At 57.2% G+C, this 16,905-nt stretch overlaps 29 non-coding genes and 3 pseudogenes across 29 annotated transcripts; all 32 read left to right on the plus strand.

The window, feature by feature from the left end:
* Positions 1-63: 63 nt before the first annotated feature.
* Positions 64-182, plus strand: LOC149850642 (5S ribosomal RNA). The gene has a single exon (XR_016426699.1). It is a non-coding gene; the product is annotated as a 5S ribosomal RNA (ribosomal RNA).
* A 423-nt stretch (positions 183-605) lies between these two features.
* LOC149850643 (5S ribosomal RNA) lies at positions 606-724 on the plus strand. Its single transcript, XR_016433818.1, has one exon. It is a non-coding gene; the product is annotated as a 5S ribosomal RNA (ribosomal RNA).
* Positions 725-1,147: 423 nt separating this feature from the next.
* LOC149850644 (5S ribosomal RNA) lies at positions 1,148-1,266 on the plus strand. The gene has a single exon (XR_016425756.1). It is a non-coding gene; the product is annotated as a 5S ribosomal RNA (ribosomal RNA).
* A 410-nt stretch (positions 1,267-1,676) lies between these two features.
* Positions 1,677-1,795, plus strand: LOC149850645 (5S ribosomal RNA). The gene has a single exon (XR_016437776.1). It is a non-coding gene; the product is annotated as a 5S ribosomal RNA (ribosomal RNA).
* A 423-nt stretch (positions 1,796-2,218) lies between these two features.
* LOC149850646 (5S ribosomal RNA) lies at positions 2,219-2,337 on the plus strand. Its single transcript, XR_016426193.1, has one exon. It is a non-coding gene; the product is annotated as a 5S ribosomal RNA (ribosomal RNA).
* Positions 2,338-2,747: 410 nt separating this feature from the next.
* LOC149850647 (5S ribosomal RNA) lies at positions 2,748-2,866 on the plus strand. Its single transcript, XR_016434424.1, has one exon. It is a non-coding gene; the product is annotated as a 5S ribosomal RNA (ribosomal RNA).
* A 422-nt stretch (positions 2,867-3,288) lies between these two features.
* LOC149850648 (5S ribosomal RNA) lies at positions 3,289-3,407 on the plus strand. Its single transcript, XR_016427107.1, has one exon. It is a non-coding gene; the product is annotated as a 5S ribosomal RNA (ribosomal RNA).
* Positions 3,408-3,830: 423 nt separating this feature from the next.
* On the plus strand, positions 3,831-3,949 carry LOC149850649 (5S ribosomal RNA; annotated as a pseudogene).
* A 423-nt stretch (positions 3,950-4,372) lies between these two features.
* On the plus strand, positions 4,373-4,491 carry LOC149850650 (5S ribosomal RNA). Its single transcript, XR_016425926.1, has one exon. It is a non-coding gene; the product is annotated as a 5S ribosomal RNA (ribosomal RNA).
* Positions 4,492-4,914: 423 nt separating this feature from the next.
* On the plus strand, positions 4,915-5,033 carry LOC149850651 (5S ribosomal RNA). The gene has a single exon (XR_016425757.1). It is a non-coding gene; the product is annotated as a 5S ribosomal RNA (ribosomal RNA).
* Positions 5,034-5,443: 410 nt separating this feature from the next.
* LOC149850652 (5S ribosomal RNA) lies at positions 5,444-5,562 on the plus strand. Its single transcript, XR_016426216.1, has one exon. It is a non-coding gene; the product is annotated as a 5S ribosomal RNA (ribosomal RNA).
* Positions 5,563-5,985: 423 nt separating this feature from the next.
* LOC149850653 (5S ribosomal RNA) lies at positions 5,986-6,104 on the plus strand. The gene has a single exon (XR_016435128.1). It is a non-coding gene; the product is annotated as a 5S ribosomal RNA (ribosomal RNA).
* A 422-nt stretch (positions 6,105-6,526) lies between these two features.
* LOC149850654 (5S ribosomal RNA) lies at positions 6,527-6,645 on the plus strand. Its single transcript, XR_016427108.1, has one exon. It is a non-coding gene; the product is annotated as a 5S ribosomal RNA (ribosomal RNA).
* A 423-nt stretch (positions 6,646-7,068) lies between these two features.
* LOC149850655 (5S ribosomal RNA) lies at positions 7,069-7,187 on the plus strand. The gene has a single exon (XR_016426080.1). It is a non-coding gene; the product is annotated as a 5S ribosomal RNA (ribosomal RNA).
* A 423-nt stretch (positions 7,188-7,610) lies between these two features.
* On the plus strand, positions 7,611-7,729 carry LOC149850656 (5S ribosomal RNA). Its single transcript, XR_016427310.1, has one exon. It is a non-coding gene; the product is annotated as a 5S ribosomal RNA (ribosomal RNA).
* Positions 7,730-8,152: 423 nt separating this feature from the next.
* LOC149850657 (5S ribosomal RNA) lies at positions 8,153-8,271 on the plus strand. The gene has a single exon (XR_016435129.1). It is a non-coding gene; the product is annotated as a 5S ribosomal RNA (ribosomal RNA).
* Positions 8,272-8,694: 423 nt separating this feature from the next.
* Positions 8,695-8,813, plus strand: LOC149850658 (5S ribosomal RNA). The gene has a single exon (XR_016435130.1). It is a non-coding gene; the product is annotated as a 5S ribosomal RNA (ribosomal RNA).
* Positions 8,814-9,235: 422 nt separating this feature from the next.
* On the plus strand, positions 9,236-9,354 carry LOC149850659 (5S ribosomal RNA). Its single transcript, XR_016435132.1, has one exon. It is a non-coding gene; the product is annotated as a 5S ribosomal RNA (ribosomal RNA).
* Positions 9,355-9,764: 410 nt separating this feature from the next.
* Positions 9,765-9,883, plus strand: LOC149850660 (5S ribosomal RNA). The gene has a single exon (XR_016437787.1). It is a non-coding gene; the product is annotated as a 5S ribosomal RNA (ribosomal RNA).
* Positions 9,884-10,306: 423 nt separating this feature from the next.
* Positions 10,307-10,425, plus strand: LOC149850661 (5S ribosomal RNA). The gene has a single exon (XR_016435133.1). It is a non-coding gene; the product is annotated as a 5S ribosomal RNA (ribosomal RNA).
* Positions 10,426-10,835: 410 nt separating this feature from the next.
* Positions 10,836-10,954, plus strand: LOC149850662 (5S ribosomal RNA). The gene has a single exon (XR_016426260.1). It is a non-coding gene; the product is annotated as a 5S ribosomal RNA (ribosomal RNA).
* Positions 10,955-11,376: 422 nt separating this feature from the next.
* LOC149850663 (5S ribosomal RNA) lies at positions 11,377-11,495 on the plus strand. Its single transcript, XR_016427109.1, has one exon. It is a non-coding gene; the product is annotated as a 5S ribosomal RNA (ribosomal RNA).
* A 423-nt stretch (positions 11,496-11,918) lies between these two features.
* On the plus strand, positions 11,919-12,037 carry LOC149850664 (5S ribosomal RNA; annotated as a pseudogene).
* Positions 12,038-12,460: 423 nt separating this feature from the next.
* Positions 12,461-12,579, plus strand: LOC149850665 (5S ribosomal RNA). Its single transcript, XR_016426703.1, has one exon. It is a non-coding gene; the product is annotated as a 5S ribosomal RNA (ribosomal RNA).
* Positions 12,580-13,002: 423 nt separating this feature from the next.
* Positions 13,003-13,121, plus strand: LOC149850666 (5S ribosomal RNA). Its single transcript, XR_016433819.1, has one exon. It is a non-coding gene; the product is annotated as a 5S ribosomal RNA (ribosomal RNA).
* A 423-nt stretch (positions 13,122-13,544) lies between these two features.
* Positions 13,545-13,663, plus strand: LOC149850667 (5S ribosomal RNA). The gene has a single exon (XR_016425761.1). It is a non-coding gene; the product is annotated as a 5S ribosomal RNA (ribosomal RNA).
* A 410-nt stretch (positions 13,664-14,073) lies between these two features.
* On the plus strand, positions 14,074-14,192 carry LOC149850668 (5S ribosomal RNA). Its single transcript, XR_016437809.1, has one exon. It is a non-coding gene; the product is annotated as a 5S ribosomal RNA (ribosomal RNA).
* Positions 14,193-14,615: 423 nt separating this feature from the next.
* Positions 14,616-14,734, plus strand: LOC149850669 (5S ribosomal RNA). Its single transcript, XR_016426292.1, has one exon. It is a non-coding gene; the product is annotated as a 5S ribosomal RNA (ribosomal RNA).
* A 410-nt stretch (positions 14,735-15,144) lies between these two features.
* Positions 15,145-15,263, plus strand: LOC149850670 (5S ribosomal RNA). The gene has a single exon (XR_016434430.1). It is a non-coding gene; the product is annotated as a 5S ribosomal RNA (ribosomal RNA).
* A 422-nt stretch (positions 15,264-15,685) lies between these two features.
* LOC149850671 (5S ribosomal RNA) lies at positions 15,686-15,804 on the plus strand. Its single transcript, XR_016427112.1, has one exon. It is a non-coding gene; the product is annotated as a 5S ribosomal RNA (ribosomal RNA).
* Positions 15,805-16,227: 423 nt separating this feature from the next.
* On the plus strand, positions 16,228-16,346 carry LOC149850672 (5S ribosomal RNA; annotated as a pseudogene).
* A 423-nt stretch (positions 16,347-16,769) lies between these two features.
* Positions 16,770-16,888, plus strand: LOC149850673 (5S ribosomal RNA). The gene has a single exon (XR_016425928.1). It is a non-coding gene; the product is annotated as a 5S ribosomal RNA (ribosomal RNA).
* The last annotated feature ends 17 nt before the right edge of the window (positions 16,889-16,905 follow it).

Genomic DNA, 16,905 nt, shown 5'->3' on the forward strand with positions numbered 1-16,905 from the left:
TGCGTTGCGGCCCCCACGGCTCCCGCGTGAGGCATAAGAGCATTTTTTCGCGCAACATGTAACGTGTGCGATCATACCAGCACTAAAGCACCGGATCCCATCAGAACTCCGAAGTTAAGCGTGCTTGGGCGAGAGTAGTACTGGAATGGGTGACCTCCTGGGAAGTCCTCGTGTTGCACTCTCTTTTTGCCTTCGACGCTTTTTTGTCGTCGGCACCAACCTCCGACGTTCTTTTCACTTACCGCAACACACCGTATCTGATCCATCGAGGTCTTCTGCTTCCCTTTCACCCTCGCCTTGCGCGCCGCAGCGCCGACACCCGACACGAGCCGCGGCGTGCGACAAAAGCAGCAGTTCCGGCTCGCCGGACCGTAACTTGGCACGCCGATGTCGGAATTCGGCGATTTTTGTGGCCACGGAAAGCTCGTTCCGCTGGCTACGACGTGGCGAACAGACGAAGTCGGTTCGGGACCGTTTCGGATGCCGTGTAAGCTAGTTTCAGTCGTTTTTCGGGGCCGTTTCTATGACGGCTAGTCGGTTCGTGCGTTGCGGCCCCCACGGCTCCCGCGTGAGGCATAAGAGCATTTTTTCGCGCAACATGTAACGTGTGCGATCATAGCAGCACTAAAGCACCGGATCCCATCAGAACTCCGAAGTTAAGCGTGCTTGGGCGAGAGTAGTACTGGAATGGGTGACCTCCTGGGAAGTCCTCGTGTTGCACTCTCTATTTACCTTCGGCGCTTTTTTGTCGTCGGCACCAACCTCCGACCTTCTTTTCACTTACCGCAACACACCGTATCTGATCCATCAAGGTCTTCTGCTTCCCTTTCACCCTCGCCTTGCGCGCCGCAGCGCCCGCACCCGACACGAGCCGCGGCGTGCGACAAAAGCAGCAGTTCCGGCTCTCCGGACTGTAACTTGGCACACCGATGTCGGAATTCGGCGATTTTCGTGGCCACGGAAAGCTCGTTCCGCTGGCTACGACGTGGCGAACAGACGAAGTCGGTTCGGGACCGTTTCGGATGCCGTTTAAGCTCATTTCGGGCGTTTTTCGGGGCCGTTTTTATGACGGCTAGTCGGTTCGTGCGTTGCGGCCCCCACGGCTCCCGCGTGAGGCATAAGAGCATTTTTTCGCGCAACATGTAACGGGTGCGATCACACTAGCACTAAAGCACCGGATCCCATTAGAACTCTGAAGTTAAGCGTGCTTGGGCGAGAGTAGTACTGGGATGGGTGACCTCCTGGGAAGTCCTCGTGTTGCACTCTCTTTTTGCCTTCGGCGCTTTTTTGTCGTCGGCACCAACCTCCGACCTTCTTTTCACTTCCCGCAACACACCGTATCTGATCCATCGAGGTCTTCTGCTTCCCTTTCACCCTCGCCTTGCGCGCCGCAGCGCCGGCACCCGACACGAGCCGCGGCGTGCGACAAACGCAGCAGTTCCGGCTCGCCAGACCGTAACTTGGCACGCCGATGTCGAAATTCGGCGATTTTCCTGGCCACGGAAAGCTCGTTCCGCTGGCTACGACGTGACGAACAGACGAAGTCGGTTCGGGACCGTTTTAGATGCCGTTTAAGATCATTTCGGGCGTTTCTATGATGACTAGTCGGTTTGTGCGTTGCGGCCCCCACGGCTCCCGCGTGAGGCATAAGAGCATTTTTTCGCGCAACATGTAACGGGTGCGATCATACCAGCACTAAAGCACCGGATCCCATCAGAACTCTGAAGTTAAGCGTGCTTGAGCGAGAGTAGTACTGGGATGGGTGACCTCCTGGGAAGTCCTTGTGTTGCACTCTCTTTTTGCCTTCGGCGCTTTTTTGTCGTCGGCACCAACCTCCGACCTTCTTTTCACTTCCCGCAACACACCGTATCTGATCCATCGAGGTCTTCTGCTTCCCTTTCACCCTCGCCTTGCGCGCCGCAGCGCCGGCACCCGACACGAGCCGCGGCGTGCGACAAACGCAGCAGTTCCGGCTCGCCGGACCGTAACTTGGCACGCAGATGTCGAAATTCGGCGATTTTCCTGCCCACGGAAAGCACGTTCTGCTGGCTACGACGTGACGAACAGACGAAGTCGGTTCGGGACCGTTTCGGATGCCGTTTAAGCTCATTTCGGGCATTTTTCGGGGCCGTTTTTATGACGGCTAGTCGGTTCGTGCGTTGCGGCCCCCACGGCTCCCGCGTGAGGCATAAGAGCATTTTTTCGCGCAACATGTAACGGGTGCGATCACACTAGCACTAAAGCACCGGATCCCATCAGAACTCTGAAGTTAAGCGTGCTTGAGCGAGAGTAGTACTGGGATGGGTGACCTCCTGGGAAGTCCTCGTGTTGCACTCTTTTTTTGCCTTCGGCGCTTTTTTGTCGTCGGCACCAACCTCCGACCTTCTTTTCACTTCCCGCAACACACCGTATCTGATCCATCGAGGTCTTCTGCTTCCCTTTCACCCTCGCCTTGCACGCCGCAGCGCCGGCACCCGACACGAGCCGCGGCGTGCGACAAACGCAGCAGTTCCGGCTCGCCGGACCGTAACTTGGCACGCCGATGTCGAAATTCGGCGATTTTCCTGGCCACGGAAAGCTCGTTCCGCTGGCTACGACGTGACGAACAGACGAAGTCGGTTCGGGACCGTTTCAGATGCCGTTTAAGCTCATTTCGGGCGTTTCTATGACGGCTAGTCGGTTTGTGCGTTGCGGCCCCCACGGCTCCCGCGTGAGGCATAAGAGCATTTTTTCGCGCAACATGTAACGGGTGCGATCATACCAGCACTAAAGCACCGGATCCCATCAGAACTCTGAAGTTAAGCGTGCTTGAGCAAGAGTAGTACTGGGATGGGTGACCTCCTGGGAAGTCCTTGTGTTGCACTCTCTTTTTGCCTTCGGCGCTTTTTTGTCGTCGGCACCAACCTCCGACCTTCTTTTCACTTCCCGCAACACACCGTATCTGATCCATCGAGGTCTTCTGCTTCCCTTTCACCCTCGCCTTGCGCGCCGCAGCGCCGGCACCCGACACGAGCCGCGGCGTGCGACAAACGCAGCAGTTCCGGCTCGCCGGACCGTAACTTGGCACGCCGATGTCGAAATTCGGCGATTTTCCTGGCCACGGAAAGCACATTCCGCTGGCTACGACGTGACGAACAGACGAAGTCGGTTCGGGACCGTTTCAGATGCCGTTTAAGCTCGTTTCGGGCGTTTTTCGGGGCGTTTCTATGACGGCTAGTCGGTTTGTGCGTTGCGGCCCCCACGGCTCCCGCGTGAGGCATAAGAGCATTTTTTCGCGCAACATGTAACGGGTGCGATCATACCAGCACTAAAGCACCGGATTCCATCAGAACTCCGAAGTTAAGCGTGCTTGGGCGAGAGTAGTACTGGGATGGGTGACCTCCTGGGAAGTCCTCGTGTTGCACTCTCTTTTTGCCTTCGACGCTTTTTTGTCGTCGGCACCAACCTCCGACCTTCTTTTCACTTCCCGCAACACACCGTATCTGATCCATCGAGGTCTTCTGCTTCCCTTTCACCCTCGCCTTGCGCGCCGCAGCGCCGGCACCCGACACGAGCCGCGGCGTGCGACAAAAGCAGCAGTTCCGGCTCTCCGGACCGTAACTTGGCACGCCGATGTCGGAATTCGGCGATTTTCGTGGCCACGGAAAGCTCGTTCCGCTGGCTACGACGTGGCGAACAGACAAAGTCGGTTCGGGACCGTTTCGGATGCCGTTTAAGCGCGTTTCGGTCGTTTTTCGGGGTCGTTTCTATGACGGCTAGTCGGTTCGTGCGTTGCGGCCCCCACGGCTCCCGCGTGAGGCATAAGAGCATTTTTTCGCGCAACATGTAACGGGTGCGATCATACCAGTTCTAAAGAACCGGATCCCATCAGAACTTCGAAGTTAAGCATGCTTGGGCGAGAGTAGTACTGGGATGGGTGACCTCCTGGGAAGTCCTCGTGTTGCACTCTCTTTTTGCCTTCGACGCTTTTTTGTGGTCGGCACCAACCTCCGACGTTCTTTTCACTTACCGCAACACACCGTATCTGATCCATCGAGGTCTTCTGCTTCCCTTTCACCCTCGCCTTGCGCGCCGCAGCGCCGACACCCGACACGAGCCGCGGCGTGCGACAAAAGCAGCAGTTCCGGCTCGCCGGACCGTAACTTGGCACGCCGATGTCGGAATTCAGCGATTTTTGTGACCACGGAAAGCTCGTTCCGCTGGCTACGACGTGGCGAACAGACGAAGTCGGTTCGGGACCGTTTCGGATGCCGTGTAAGCTAGTTTCAGTCATTTTTCGGGGCCGTTTCTATGACGGCTAGTCGGTTCGTGCGTTGCGGCCCCCACGGCTCCCGCGTGAGGCATAAGAGCATTTTTTCGCGCAACATGTAACGTGTGCGATCATACCAGCACTAAAGCACCGGATCCCATCAGAACTCCAAAGTTAAGCGTGCTTGGGCGAGAGTATTACTGGAATGGGTGACCTCCTGGGAAGTCCTCGTGTTGCACTCTCTATTTACCTTCGGCGCTTTTTTGTCGTCGGCACCAACCTCCGACCTTCTTTTCACTTACCGCAACACACCGTATCTGATCCATCAAGGTCTTCTGCTTCCCTTTCACTCTCGCCTTGCGCGCCGCAGCGCCCGCACCCGACACGAGCCGCGGCGTGCGACAAAAGCAGCAGTTCCGGCTCTCCGGACTGTAACTTGGCACACCGATGTCGGAATTCGGCGATTTTCGTGGCCACGGAAAGCTCGTTCCGCTGGCTACGACGTGGCGAACAGACGAAGTCGGTTCGGGACCGTTTCGGATGCCGTTTAAGCTCATTTCGGGCGTTTTTCGGGGCCGTTTTTATGACGGCTAGTCGGTTCGTGCGTTGCGGCCCCCACGGCTCCCGCGTGAGGCATAAGAGCATTTTTTCGCGCAACATGTAACGGGTGCGATCACACTAGCACTAAAGCACCGGATCCCATTAGAACTCTGAAGTTAAGCGTGCTTGGGCGAGAGTAGTACTGGGATGGGTGACCTCCTGGGAAGTCCTCGTGTTGCACTCTCTTTTTGCCTTCGGCGCTTTTTTGTCGTCGGCACCAACCTCCGACCTTCTTTTCACTTCCCGCAACACACCGTATCTGATCCATCGAGGTCTTCTGCTTCCCTTTCACCCTCGCCTTGCGCGCCGCAGCGCCGGCACCCGACACGAGCCGCGGCGTGCGACAAACGCAGCAGTTCCGGCTCGCCAGACCGTAACTTGGCACGCCGATGTCGAAATTCGGCGATTTTCCTGGCCACGGAAAGCTCGTTCCGCTGGCTACGACGTGACGAACAGACGAAGTCGGTTCGGGACCGTTTTAGATGCCGTTTAAGATCATTTCGGGCGTTTCTATGATGACTAGTCGGTTTGTGCGTTGCGGCCCCCACGGCTCCCGCGTGAGGCATAAGAGCATTTTTTCGCGCAACATGTAACGGGTGCGATCATACCAGCACTAAAGCACCGGATCCCATCAGAACTCTAAAGTTAAGCGTGCTTGAGCGAGAGTAGTACTGGGATGGGTGACCTCCTGGGAAGTCCTTGTGTTGCACTCTCTTTTTGCCTTCGGCGCTTTTTTGTCGTCGGCACCAACCTCCGACCTTCTTTTCACTTCCCGCAACACACCGTATCTGATCCATCGAGGTCTTCTGCTTCCCTTTCACCCTCGCCTTGCGCGCCGCAGCGCCGGCACCCGACACGAGCCGCGGCGTGCGACAAACGCAGCAGTTCCGGCTCGCCGGACCGTAACTTGGCACGCCGATGTCGAAATTCGGCGATTTTCCTGCCCACGGAAAGCACGTTCTGCTGGCTACGACGTGACGAACAGACGAAGTCGGTTCGGGACCGTTTCGGATGCCGTTTAAGCTCATTTCGGGCGTTTTTCGGGGCCGTTTTTATGACGGCTAGTCGGTTCGTGCGTTGCGGCCCCCACGGCTCCCGCGTGAGGCATAAGAGCATTTTTTCGCGCAACATGTAACGGGTGCGATCACACTAGCACTAAAGCACCGGATCCCATCAGAACTCTGAAGTTAAGCGTGCTTGGGCGAGAGTAGTACTGGGATGGGTGACCTCCTGGGAAGTCCTCGTGTTGCACTCTTTTTTTGCCTTCGGCGCTTTTTTGTCGTCGGCACCAACCTCCGACCTTCTTTTCACTTCCCGCAACACACCGTATCTGATCCATCGAGGTCTTCTGCTTCCCTTTCACCCTCGCCTTGCGCGCCGCAGCGCCGGCACCCGACACGAGCCGCGGCGTGCGACAAACGCAGCAGTTCCGGCTCGCCGGACCGTAACTTGGCACGCCGATGTCGAAATTCGGCGATTTTCCTGGCCACGGAAAGCACGTTCCGCTGGCTACGACGTCACGAACAGACGAAGTCGGTTCGGGACCGTTTCAGATGCCGTTTAAGCTCGTTTCGGGCGTTTTTCGGGGCGTTTCTATGACGGCTAGTCGGTTTGTGCGTTGCGGCCCCCACGGCTCCCGCGTGAGGCATAAGAGCATTTTTTCGCGCAACATGTAACGGGTGCGATCATACCAGCACTAAAGCACCGGATTCCATCAGAACTCCGAAGTTAAGCGTGCTTGGGCGAGAGTAGTACTGGGATGGGTGACCTCCTGGGAAGTCCTCGTGTTGCACTCTCTTTTTGCCTTCGGCGCTTTTTTGTCGTCGGCACCAACCTCCGACCTTCTTTTCACTTCCCGCAACACACCGTATCTGATCCATCGAGGTCTTCTGCTTCCCTTTCACCCTCGCCTTGCGCGCCGCAGCGCCGGCACCCGACACGAGCCACGGCGTGCGACAAAAGCAGCAGTTCCGGCTCTCCGGACCGTAACTTGGCACGCCGATGTCGGAATTCGGCGATTTTCGTGGCCACGGAAAGCTCGTTCCGCTGGCTACGACGTGGCGAACAGACAAAGTCGGTTCGGGACCGTTTCGGATGCCGTTTAAGCTCGTTTCGGTCGTTTTTCGGGGTCGTTTCTATGACGGCTAGTCGGTTCGTGCGTTGCGGCCCCCACGGCTCCCGCGTGAGGCATAAGAGCATTTTTTCGCGCAACATGTAACGGGTGCGATCATACCAGTTCTAAAGAACCGGATCCCATCAGAACTTCGAAGTTAAGCGTGCTTGGGCGAGAGTAGTACTGGGATGGGTGACCTCCTGGGAAGTCCTCGTGTTGCACTCTCTTTTTGCCTTCGACGCTTTTTTGTGGTCGGCACCAACCTCCGACGTTCTTTTCACTTACCGCAACACACCGTATCTGATCCATCGAGGTCTTCTGCTTCCCTTTCACCCTCGCCTTGCGCGCCGCAGCGCCGACACCCGACACGAGCCGCGGCGTGCGACAAAAGCAGCAGTTCCGGCTCGCCGGACCGTAACTTGGCACGCCGATGTCGGAATTCGGCGATTTTTGTGGCCACGGAAAGCTCGTTCCGCTGGCTACGACGTGGCGAACAGACGAAGTCGGTTCGGGACCGTTTCGGATGCCGTTTAAGCTCGTTTCGGGCGTTTTTCGGGGCCGTTTCTATGACGGCTAGTCGGTTCGTGCGTTGCGGCCCCCACGGCTCCCGCGTGAGGCATAAGAGCATTTTTTCGCGCAACATGTAACGGGTGCGATCATACCAGCACTAAAGCACCGGATCCCATCAGAACTCCGAAGTTAAGCGGGCTTGGGCGAGAGTAGTACTGGAATGGGTGACCTCCTGGGAAGTCCTCGTGTTGCACTCTCTATTTACCTTCGGCGCTTTTTTGTCGTCGGCACCAACCTCCGACCTTCTTTTCACTTCCCGCAACACACCGTATCTGATCCATCAAGGTCTTCTGCTTCCCTTTCACCCTCGCCTTGCGCGCCGCAGCGCCCGCACCCGACACGAGCCGCGGCGTGCGACAAAAGCAGCAGTTCCGGCTCTCTGGACTGTAACTTGGCACACCGATGTCGGAATTCGGCGATTTTCGTGGCCACGAAAAGCTCGTTCCGCTGGCTACGACGTGGCGAACAGACGAAGTCGGTTCGGGACCGTTTCGGATGCCGTTTAAGCTCATTTCGGGCGTTTTTCGGGGCCGTTTTTATGACGGCTAGTCGGTTCGTACGTTGCGGCCCCCACGGCTCCCGCATGAGGCATAAGAGCATTTTTTCGCGCAACATGTAACGGGTGCGATCACACTAGCACTAAAGCACCGGATCCCATCAGAACTCTGAAGTTAAGCGTGCTTGGGCGAGAGTAGTACTGGGATGGGTGACCTCCTGGGAAGTCCTCGTGTTGCACTCTCTTTTTGCCTTCGGCGCTTTTTTGTCGTCGGCACCAACCTCCGACCTTCTTTTCACTTCCCGCAACACACCGTATCTGATCCATCGAGGTCTTCTGCTTCCCTTTCACCCTCGCCTTGCGCGCCGCAGCGCCGGCACCCGACACGAGCCGCGGCGTGCGACAAACGCAGCAGTTCCGGCTCGCCGGACCGTAACTTGGCACGCCGATGTCGAAATTCGGCGATTTTCCTGCCCACGGAAAGCACGTTCCGCTGGCTACGACGTGACGAACAGACGAAGTCGGTTCGGGACCGTTTCGGATGCCGTTTAAGCTCATTTCGGGCGTTTTTCGGGGCCGTTTTTATGACGGCTAGTCGGTTCGTGCGTTGCGGCCCCCACGGCTCCCGCGTGAGGCATAAGAGCATTTTTTCGCGCAACATGTAACGGGTGCGATCACACTAGCACTAAAGCACCGGATCCCATCAGAACTCTGAAGTTAAGCGTGCTTGGGCGAGAGTAGTACTGGGATGGGTGACCTCCTGGGAAGTCCTCGTGTTGCACTCTCTTTTTGCCTTCGGCGCTTTTTGTCGTCGGCACCAACCTCCGACCTTCTTTTCACTTACCGCAACACACCGTATCTGATCCATCGAGGTCTTCTGCTTCCCTTTCACCCTCGCCTTGCGCGCCGCAGCGCCCGCACCCGACACGAGCCGCGGCGTGCGACAAAAGCAGCAGTTCCGGCTCTCCGGACTGTAACTTGGCACACCGATGTCGGAATTCGGCGATTTTCGTGGCCACGGAAAGCTCGTTCCGCTGGCTACGACCTGGCGAACAGACGAAGTCGGTTCAGGACCGTTTCGGATGCCGTTTAAGCTCATTTCGGGCATTTTTCGGGGCCGTTTTTATGACGGCTAGTCGGTTCGTGCGTTGCGGCCCCCACGGCTCCCGCGTGAGGCATAAGAGCATTTTTTGGCGCAACATGTAACGGGTGCGATCACACTAGCACTAAAGCACCGGATCCCATCAGAACTCTGAAGTTAAGCGTGCTTGGGCGAGAGTAGTACTGGGATGGGTGACCTCCTGGGAAGTCCTCGTGTTGCACTCTCTTTTTGCCTTCGGCGCTTTTTTGTCGTCGGCACCAACCTCCGACCTTCTTTTCACTTCCCGCAACACACCGTATCTGATCCATCGAGGTCTTCTGCTTCCCTTTCACCCTCGCCTTGCGCGCCGCAGCGCCGGCACCCGACACGAGCCGCGGCGTGCGACAAACGCAGCAGTTCCGGCTCGCCAGACCGTAACTTGGCACGCCGATGTCGAAATTCGGCGATTTTCCTGGCCACGGAAAGCTCGTTCCGCTGGCTACGACGTGACGAACAGACGAAGTCGGTTCGGGACCGTTTTAGATGCCGTTTAAGATCATTTCGGGCGTTTCTATGATGACTAGTCGGTTTGTGCGTTGCGGCCCCCACGGCTCCCGCGTGAGGCATAAGAGCATTTTTTCGCGCAACATGTAACGGGTGCGATCATACCAGCACTAAAGCACCGGATCCCATCAGAACTCTGAAGTTAAGCGTGCTTGAGCGAGAGTAGTACTGGGATGGGTGACCTCCTGGGAAGTCCTTGTGTTGCACTCTCTTTTTGCCTTCGGCGCTTTTTTGTCGTCGGCACCAACCTCCGACCTTCTTTTCACTTCCCGCAACACACCGTATCTGATCCATCGAGGTCTTCTGCTTCCCTTTCACCCTCGCCTTGCGCGCCGCAGCGCCGGCACCCGACACGAGCCGCGGCGTGCGACAAACGCAGCAGTTCCGGCTCGCCGGACCGTAACTTGGCACGCCGATGTCGAAATTCGGCGATTTTCCTGCCCACGGAAAGCACGTTCCGCTAGCTACGACGTGACGAACAGACGAAGTCGGTTCGGGACCGTTTCGGATGCCGTTTAAGCTCATTTCGGGCGTTTTTCGGGGCCGTTTTTATGACGGCTAGTCGGTTCGTGCGTTGCGGCCCCCACGGCTCCCGCGTGAGGCATAAGAGCATTTTTTCGCGCAACATGTAACGGGTGCGATCACACTAGCACTAAAGCACCGGATCCCATCAGAACTCTGAAGTTAAGCGTGCTTGGGCGAGAGTAGTACTGGGATGGGTGACCTCCTGGGAAGTCCTCGTGTTGCACTCTCTTTTTGCCTTCGGCGCTTTTTTGTCGTCGGCACCAACCTCCGACCTTCTTTTCACTTCCCGCAACACACCGTATCTGATCCATCGAGGTCTTCTGCTTCCCTTTCACCCTCGCCTTGCACGCCGCAGCGCCGGCACCCGACACGAGCCGCGGCGTGCGACAAACGCAGCAGTTCCGGCTCGCCGGACCGTAACTTGGCACGCCGATGTCGAAATTCGGCGATTTTCCTGGCCACGGAAAGCTCGTTCCGCTGGCTACGACGTGACGAACAGACGAAGTCGGTTCGGGACCGTTTCAGATGCCGTTTAAGCTCATTTCGGGCGTTTCTATGACGGCTAGTCGGTTTGTGCGTTGCGGCCCCCACGGCGCCCGCGTGAGGCATAAGAGCATTTTTTCGCGCAACATGTAACGGGTGCCATCATACCAGCACTAAAGCACCGGATCCCATCAGAACTCTGAAGTTAAGCGTGCTTGAGCAAGAGTAGTACTGGGATGGGTGACCTCCTGGGAAGTCCTTGTGTTGCACTCTCTTTTTGCCTTCGGCGCTTTTTTGTCGTCGGCACCAACCTCCGACCTTCTTTTCACTTCCCGCAACACACCGTATCTGATCCATCGAGGTCTTCTGCTTCCCTTTCACCCTCGCCTTGCGCGCCGCAGCGCCGGCACCCGACACGAGCCGCGGCGTGCGACAAACGCAGCAGTTCCGGCTCGCCGGACCGTAACTTGGCACGCCGATGTCGAAATTCGGCGATTTTCCTGGCCACGGAAAGCACGTTCCGCTGGCTACAACGTGACGAACAGACGAAGTCGGTTCGGGACCGTTTCAGATGCCGTTTAAGCTCGTTTCGGGCGTTTTTCGGGGCGTTTCTATGACGGCTAGTCGGTTTGTGCGTTGCGGCCCCCACGGCTCCCGCGTGAGGCATAAGAGCATTTTTTCGCGCAACATGTAACGGGTGCGATCATACCAGCACTAAAGCACCGGATTCCATCAGAACTCCGAAGTTAAGCGTGCTTGGGCGAGAGTAGTACTGGGATGGGTGACCTCCTGGGAAGTCCTCGTGTTGCACTCTCTTTTTGCCTTCGGCGCTTTTTTGTCGTCGGCACCAACCTCCGACCTTCTTTTCACTTCCCGCAACACACCGTATCTGATCCATCGAGGTCTTCTGCTTCCCTTTCACCCTCGCCTTGCGCGCCGCAGCGCCGGCACCCGACACGAGCCGCGGCGTGCGACAAAAGCAGCAGTTCCGGCTCTCCGGACCGTAACTTGGCACGCCGATGTCGGAATTCGGCGATTTTCGTGGCCACGGAAAGCTCGTTCCGCTGGCTACGACGTGGCGAACAGACAAAGTCGGTTCGGGACCGTTTCGGATGCCGTTTAAGCGCGTTTCGGTCGTTTTTCGGGGTCGTTTCTATGACGGCTAGTCGGTTCGTGCGTTGCGGCCCCCACGGCTCCCGCGTGAGGCATAAGAGCATTTTTTCGCGCAACATGTAACGGGTGCGATCATACCAGTTCTAAAGAACCGGATCCCATCAGAACTTCGAAGTTAAGCATGCTAGGGCGAGAGTAGTACTGGGATGGGTGACCTCCTGGGAAGTCCTCGTGTTGCACTCTCTTTTTGCCTTCGACGCTTTTTTGTGGTCGGCACCAACCTCCGACGTTCTTTTCACTTACCGCAACACACCGTATCTGATCCATCGAGGTCTTCTGCTTCCCTTTCACCCTCGCCTTGCGCGCCGCAGCGCCGACACCCGACACGAGCCGCGGCGTGCGACAAAAGCAGCAGTTCCGGCTCGCCGGACCGTAACTTGGCACGCCGATGTCGGAATTCGGCGATTTTTGTGGCCACGGAAAGCTCGTTCCGCTGGCTACGACGTGGCGAACAGACGAAGTCGGTTCGGGACCGTTTCGGATGCCGTGTAAGCTAGTTTCAGTCATTTTTCGGGGCCGTTTCTATGACGGCTAGTCGGTTCGTGCGTTGCGGCCCCCACGGCTCCCGCGTGAGGCATAAGAGCATTTTTTCGCGCAACATGTAACGTGTGCGATCATACCAGCACTAAAGCACCGGATCCCATCAGAACTCCGAAGTTAAGCGTGCTTGGGCGAGAGTAGTACTGGAATGGGTGACCTCCTGGGAAGTCCTCGTGTTGCACTCTCTTTTTGCCTTCGACGCTTTTTTGTCGTCGGCACCAACCTCCGACGTTCTTTTCACTTACCGCAACACACCGTATCTGATCCATCGAGGTCTTCTGCTTCCCTTTCACCCTCGCCTTGCGCGCCGCAGCGCCGACACCCGACACGAGCCGCGGCGTGCGACAAAAGCAGCAGTTCCGGCTCGCCGGACCGTAACTTGGCACGCCGATGTCGGAATTCGGCGATTTTTGTGGCCACGGAAAGCTCGTTCCGCTGGCTACGACGTGGCGAACAGACGAAGTCGGTTCGGGACCGTTTCGGATGCCGTGTAAGCTAGTTTCAGTCGTTTTTCGGGGCCGTTTCTATGACGGCTAGTCGGTTCGTGCGTTGCGGCCCCCACGGCTCCCGCGTGAGGCATAAGAGCATTTTTTCGCGCAACATGTAACGTGTGCGATCATAGCAGCACTAAAGCACCGGATCCCATCAGAACTCCGAAGTTAAGCGTGCTTGGGCGAGAGTAGTACTGGAATGGGTGACCTCCTGGGAAGTCCTCGTGTTGCACTCTCTATTTACCTTCGGCGCTTTTTTGTCGTCGGCACCAACCTCCGACCTTCTTTTCACTTACCGCAACACACCGTATCTGATCCATCAAGGTCTTCTGCTTCCCTTTCACCCTCGCCTTGCGCGCCGCAGCGCCCGCACCCGACACGAGCCGCGGCGTGCGACAAAAGCAGCAGTTCCGGCTCTCCGGACTGTAACTTGGCACACCGATGTCGGAATTCGGCGATTTTCGTGGCCACGGAAAGCTCGTTCCGCTGGCTACGACGTGGCGAACAGACGAAGTCGGTTCGGGACCGTTTCGGATGCCGTTTAAGCTCATTTCGGGCGTTTTTCGGGGCCGTTTTTATGACGGCTAGTCGGTTCGTGCGTTGCGGCCCCCACGGCTCCCGCGTGAGGCATAAGAGCATTTTTTCGCGCAACATGTAACGGGTGCGATCACACTAGCACTAAAGCACCGGATCCCATTAGAACTCTGAAGTTAAGCGTGCTTGGGCGAGAGTAGTACTGGGATGGGTGACCTCCTGGGAAGTCCTCGTGTTGCACTCTCTTTTTGCCTTCGGCGCTTTTTTGTCGTCGGCACCAACCTCCGACCTTCTTTTCACTTCCCGCAACACACCGTATCTGATCCATCGAGGTCTTCTGCTTCCCTTTCACCCTCGCCTTGCGCGCCGCAGCGCCGGCACCCGACACGAGCCGCGGCGTGCGACAAACGCAGCAGTTCCGGCTCGCCAGACCGTAACTTGGCACGCCGATGTCGAAATTCGGCGATTTTCCTGGCCACGGAAAGCTCGTTCCGCTGGCTACGACGTGACGAACAGACGAAGTCGGTTCGGGACCGTTTTAGATGCCGTTTAAGATCATTTCGGGCGTTTCTATGATGACTAGTCGGTTTGTGCGTTGCGGCCCCCACGGCTCCCGCGTGAGGCATAAGAGCATTTTTTCGCGCAACATGTAACGGGTGCGATCATACCAGCACTAAAGCACCGGATCCCATCAGAACTCTGAAGTTAAGCGTGCTTGAGCGAGAGTAGTACTGGGATGGGTGACCTCCTGGGAAGTCCTTGTGTTGCACTCTCTTTTTGCCTTCGGCGCTTTTTTGTCGTCGGCACCAACCTCCGACCTTCTTTTCACTTCCCGCAACACACCGTATCTGATCCATCGAGGTCTTCTGCTTCCCTTTCACCCTCGCCTTGCGCGCCGCAGCGCCGGCACCCGACACGAGCCGCGGCGTGCGACAAACGCAGCAGTTCCGGCTCGCCGGACCGTAACTTGGCACGCAGATGTCGAAATTCGGCGATTTTCCTGCCCACGGAAAGCACGTTCTGCTGGCTACGACGTGACGAACAGACGAAGTCGGTTCGGGACCGTTTCGGATGCCGTTTAAGCTCATTTCGGGCATTTTTCGGGGCCGTTTTTATGACGGCTAGTCGGTTCGTGCGTTGCGGCCCCCACGGCTCCCGCGTGAGGCATAAGAGCATTTTTTCGCGCAACATGTAACGGGTGCGATCACACTAGCACTAAAGCACCGGATCCCATCAGAACTCTGAAGTTAAGCGTGCTTGAGCGAGAGTAGTACTGGGATGGGTGACCTCTTGGGAAGTCCTCGTGTTGCACTCTTTTTTTGCCTTCGGCGCTTTTTTGTCGTCGGCACCAACCTCCGACCTTCTTTTCACTTCCCGCAACACACCGTATCTGATCCATCGAGGTCTTCTGCTTCCCTTTCACCCTCGCCTTGCACGCCGCAGCGCCGGCACCCGACACGAGCCGCGGCGTGCGACAAACGCAGCAGTTCCGGCTCGCCGGACCGTAACTTGGCACGCCGATGTCGAAATTCGGCGATTTTCCTGGCCACGGAAAGCTCGTTCCGCTGGCTACGACGTGACGAACAGACGAAGTCGGTTCGGGACCGTTTCAGATGCCGTTTAAGCTCATTTCGGGCGTTTCTATGACGGCTAGTCGGTTTGTGCGTTGCGGCCCCCACGGCTCCCGCGTGAGGCATAAGAGCATTTTTTCGCGCAACATGTAACGGGTGCGATCATACCAGCACTAAAGCACCGGATCCCATCAGAACTCTGAAGTTAAGCGTGCTTGAGCAAGAGTAGTACTGGGATGGGTGACCTCCTGGGAAGTCCTTGTGTTGCACTCTCTTTTTGCCTTCGGCGCTTTTTTGTCGTCGGCACCAACCTCCGACCTTCTTTTCACTTCCCGCAACACACCGTATCTGATCCATCGAGGTCTTCTGCTTCCCTTTCACCCTCGCCTTGCGCGCCGCAGCGCCGGCACCCGACACGAGCCGCGGCGTGCGACAAACGCAGCAGTTCCGGCTCGCCGGACCGTAACTTGGCACGCCGATGTCGAAATTCGGCGATTTTCCTGGCCACGGAAAGCACATTCCGCTGGCTACGACGTGACGAACAGACGAAGTCGGTTCGGGACCGTTTCAGATGCCGTTTAAGCTCGTTTCGGGCGTTTTTCGGGGCGTTTCTATGACGGCTAGTCGGTTTGTGCGTTGCGGCCCCCACGGCTCCCGCGTGAGGCATAAGAGCATTTTTTCGCGCAACATGTAACGGGTGCGATCATACCAGCACTAAAGCACCGGATTCCATCAGAACTCCGAAGTTAAGCGTGCTTGGGCGAGAGTAGTACTGGGATGGGTGACCTCCTGGGAAGTCCTCGTGTTGCACTCTCTTTTTGCCTTCGACGCTTTTTTGTCGTCGGCACCAACCTCCGACCTTCTTTTCACTTCCCGCAACACACCGTATCTGATCCATCGAGGTCTTCTGCTTCCCTTTCACCCTCGCCTTGCGCGCCGCAGCGCCGGCACCCGACACGAGCCGCGGCGTGCGACAAAAGCAGCAGTTCCGGCTCTCCGGACCGTAACTTGGCACGCCGATGTCGGAATTCGGCGATTTTCGTGGCCACGGAAAGCTCGTTCCGCTGGCTACGACGTGGCGAACAGACAAAGTCGGTTCGGGACCGTTTCGGATGCCGTTTAAGCGCGTTTCGGTCGTTTTTCGGGGTCGTTTCTATGACGGCTAGTCGGTTCGTGCGTTGCGGCCCCCACGGCTCCCGCGTGAGGCATAAGAGCATTTTTTCGCGCAACATGTAACGGGTGCGATCATACCAGTTCTAAAGAACCGGATCCCATCAGAACTTCGAAGTTAAGCATGCTTGGGCGAGAGTAGTACTGGGATGGGTGACCTCCTGGGAAGTCCTCGTGTTGCACTCTCTTTTTGCCTTCGACGCTTTTTTGTGGTCGGCACCAACCTCCGACGTTCTTTTCACTTACCGCAACACACCGTATCTGATCCATCGAGGTCTTCTGCTTCCCTTTCACCCTCGCCTTGCGCGCCGCAGCGCCGACACCCGACACGAGCCGCGGCGTGCGACAAAAGCAGCAGTTCCGGCTCGCCGGACCGTAACTTGGCACGCCGATGTCGGAATTCAGCGATTTTTGTGACCACGGAAAGCTCGTTCCGCTGGCTACGACGTGGCGAACAGACGAAGTCGGTTCGGGACCGTTTCGGATGCCGTGTAAGCTAGTTTCAGTCATTTTTCGGGGCCGTTTCTATGACGGCTAGTCGGTTCGTGCGTTGCGGCCCCCACGGCTCCCGCGTGAGGCATAAGAGCATTTTTTCGCGCAACATGTAACGTGTGCGATCATACCAGCACTAAAGCACCGGATCCCATCAGAACTCCAAAGTTAAGCGTGCTTGGGCGAGAGTATTACTGGAATGGGTGACCTCCTGGGAAGTCCTCGTGTTGCACTCTCTATTTACCTTCGGCGC

The sequence above is a fragment of the Nuphar pumila genome, chromosome 1 (assembly GCF_984573655.1).
Source record: "Nuphar pumila chromosome 1, dmNupPumi1.hap1.1, whole genome shotgun sequence".
Classification (NCBI taxonomy): domain Eukaryota; kingdom Viridiplantae; phylum Streptophyta; class Magnoliopsida; order Nymphaeales; family Nymphaeaceae; genus Nuphar; species Nuphar pumila.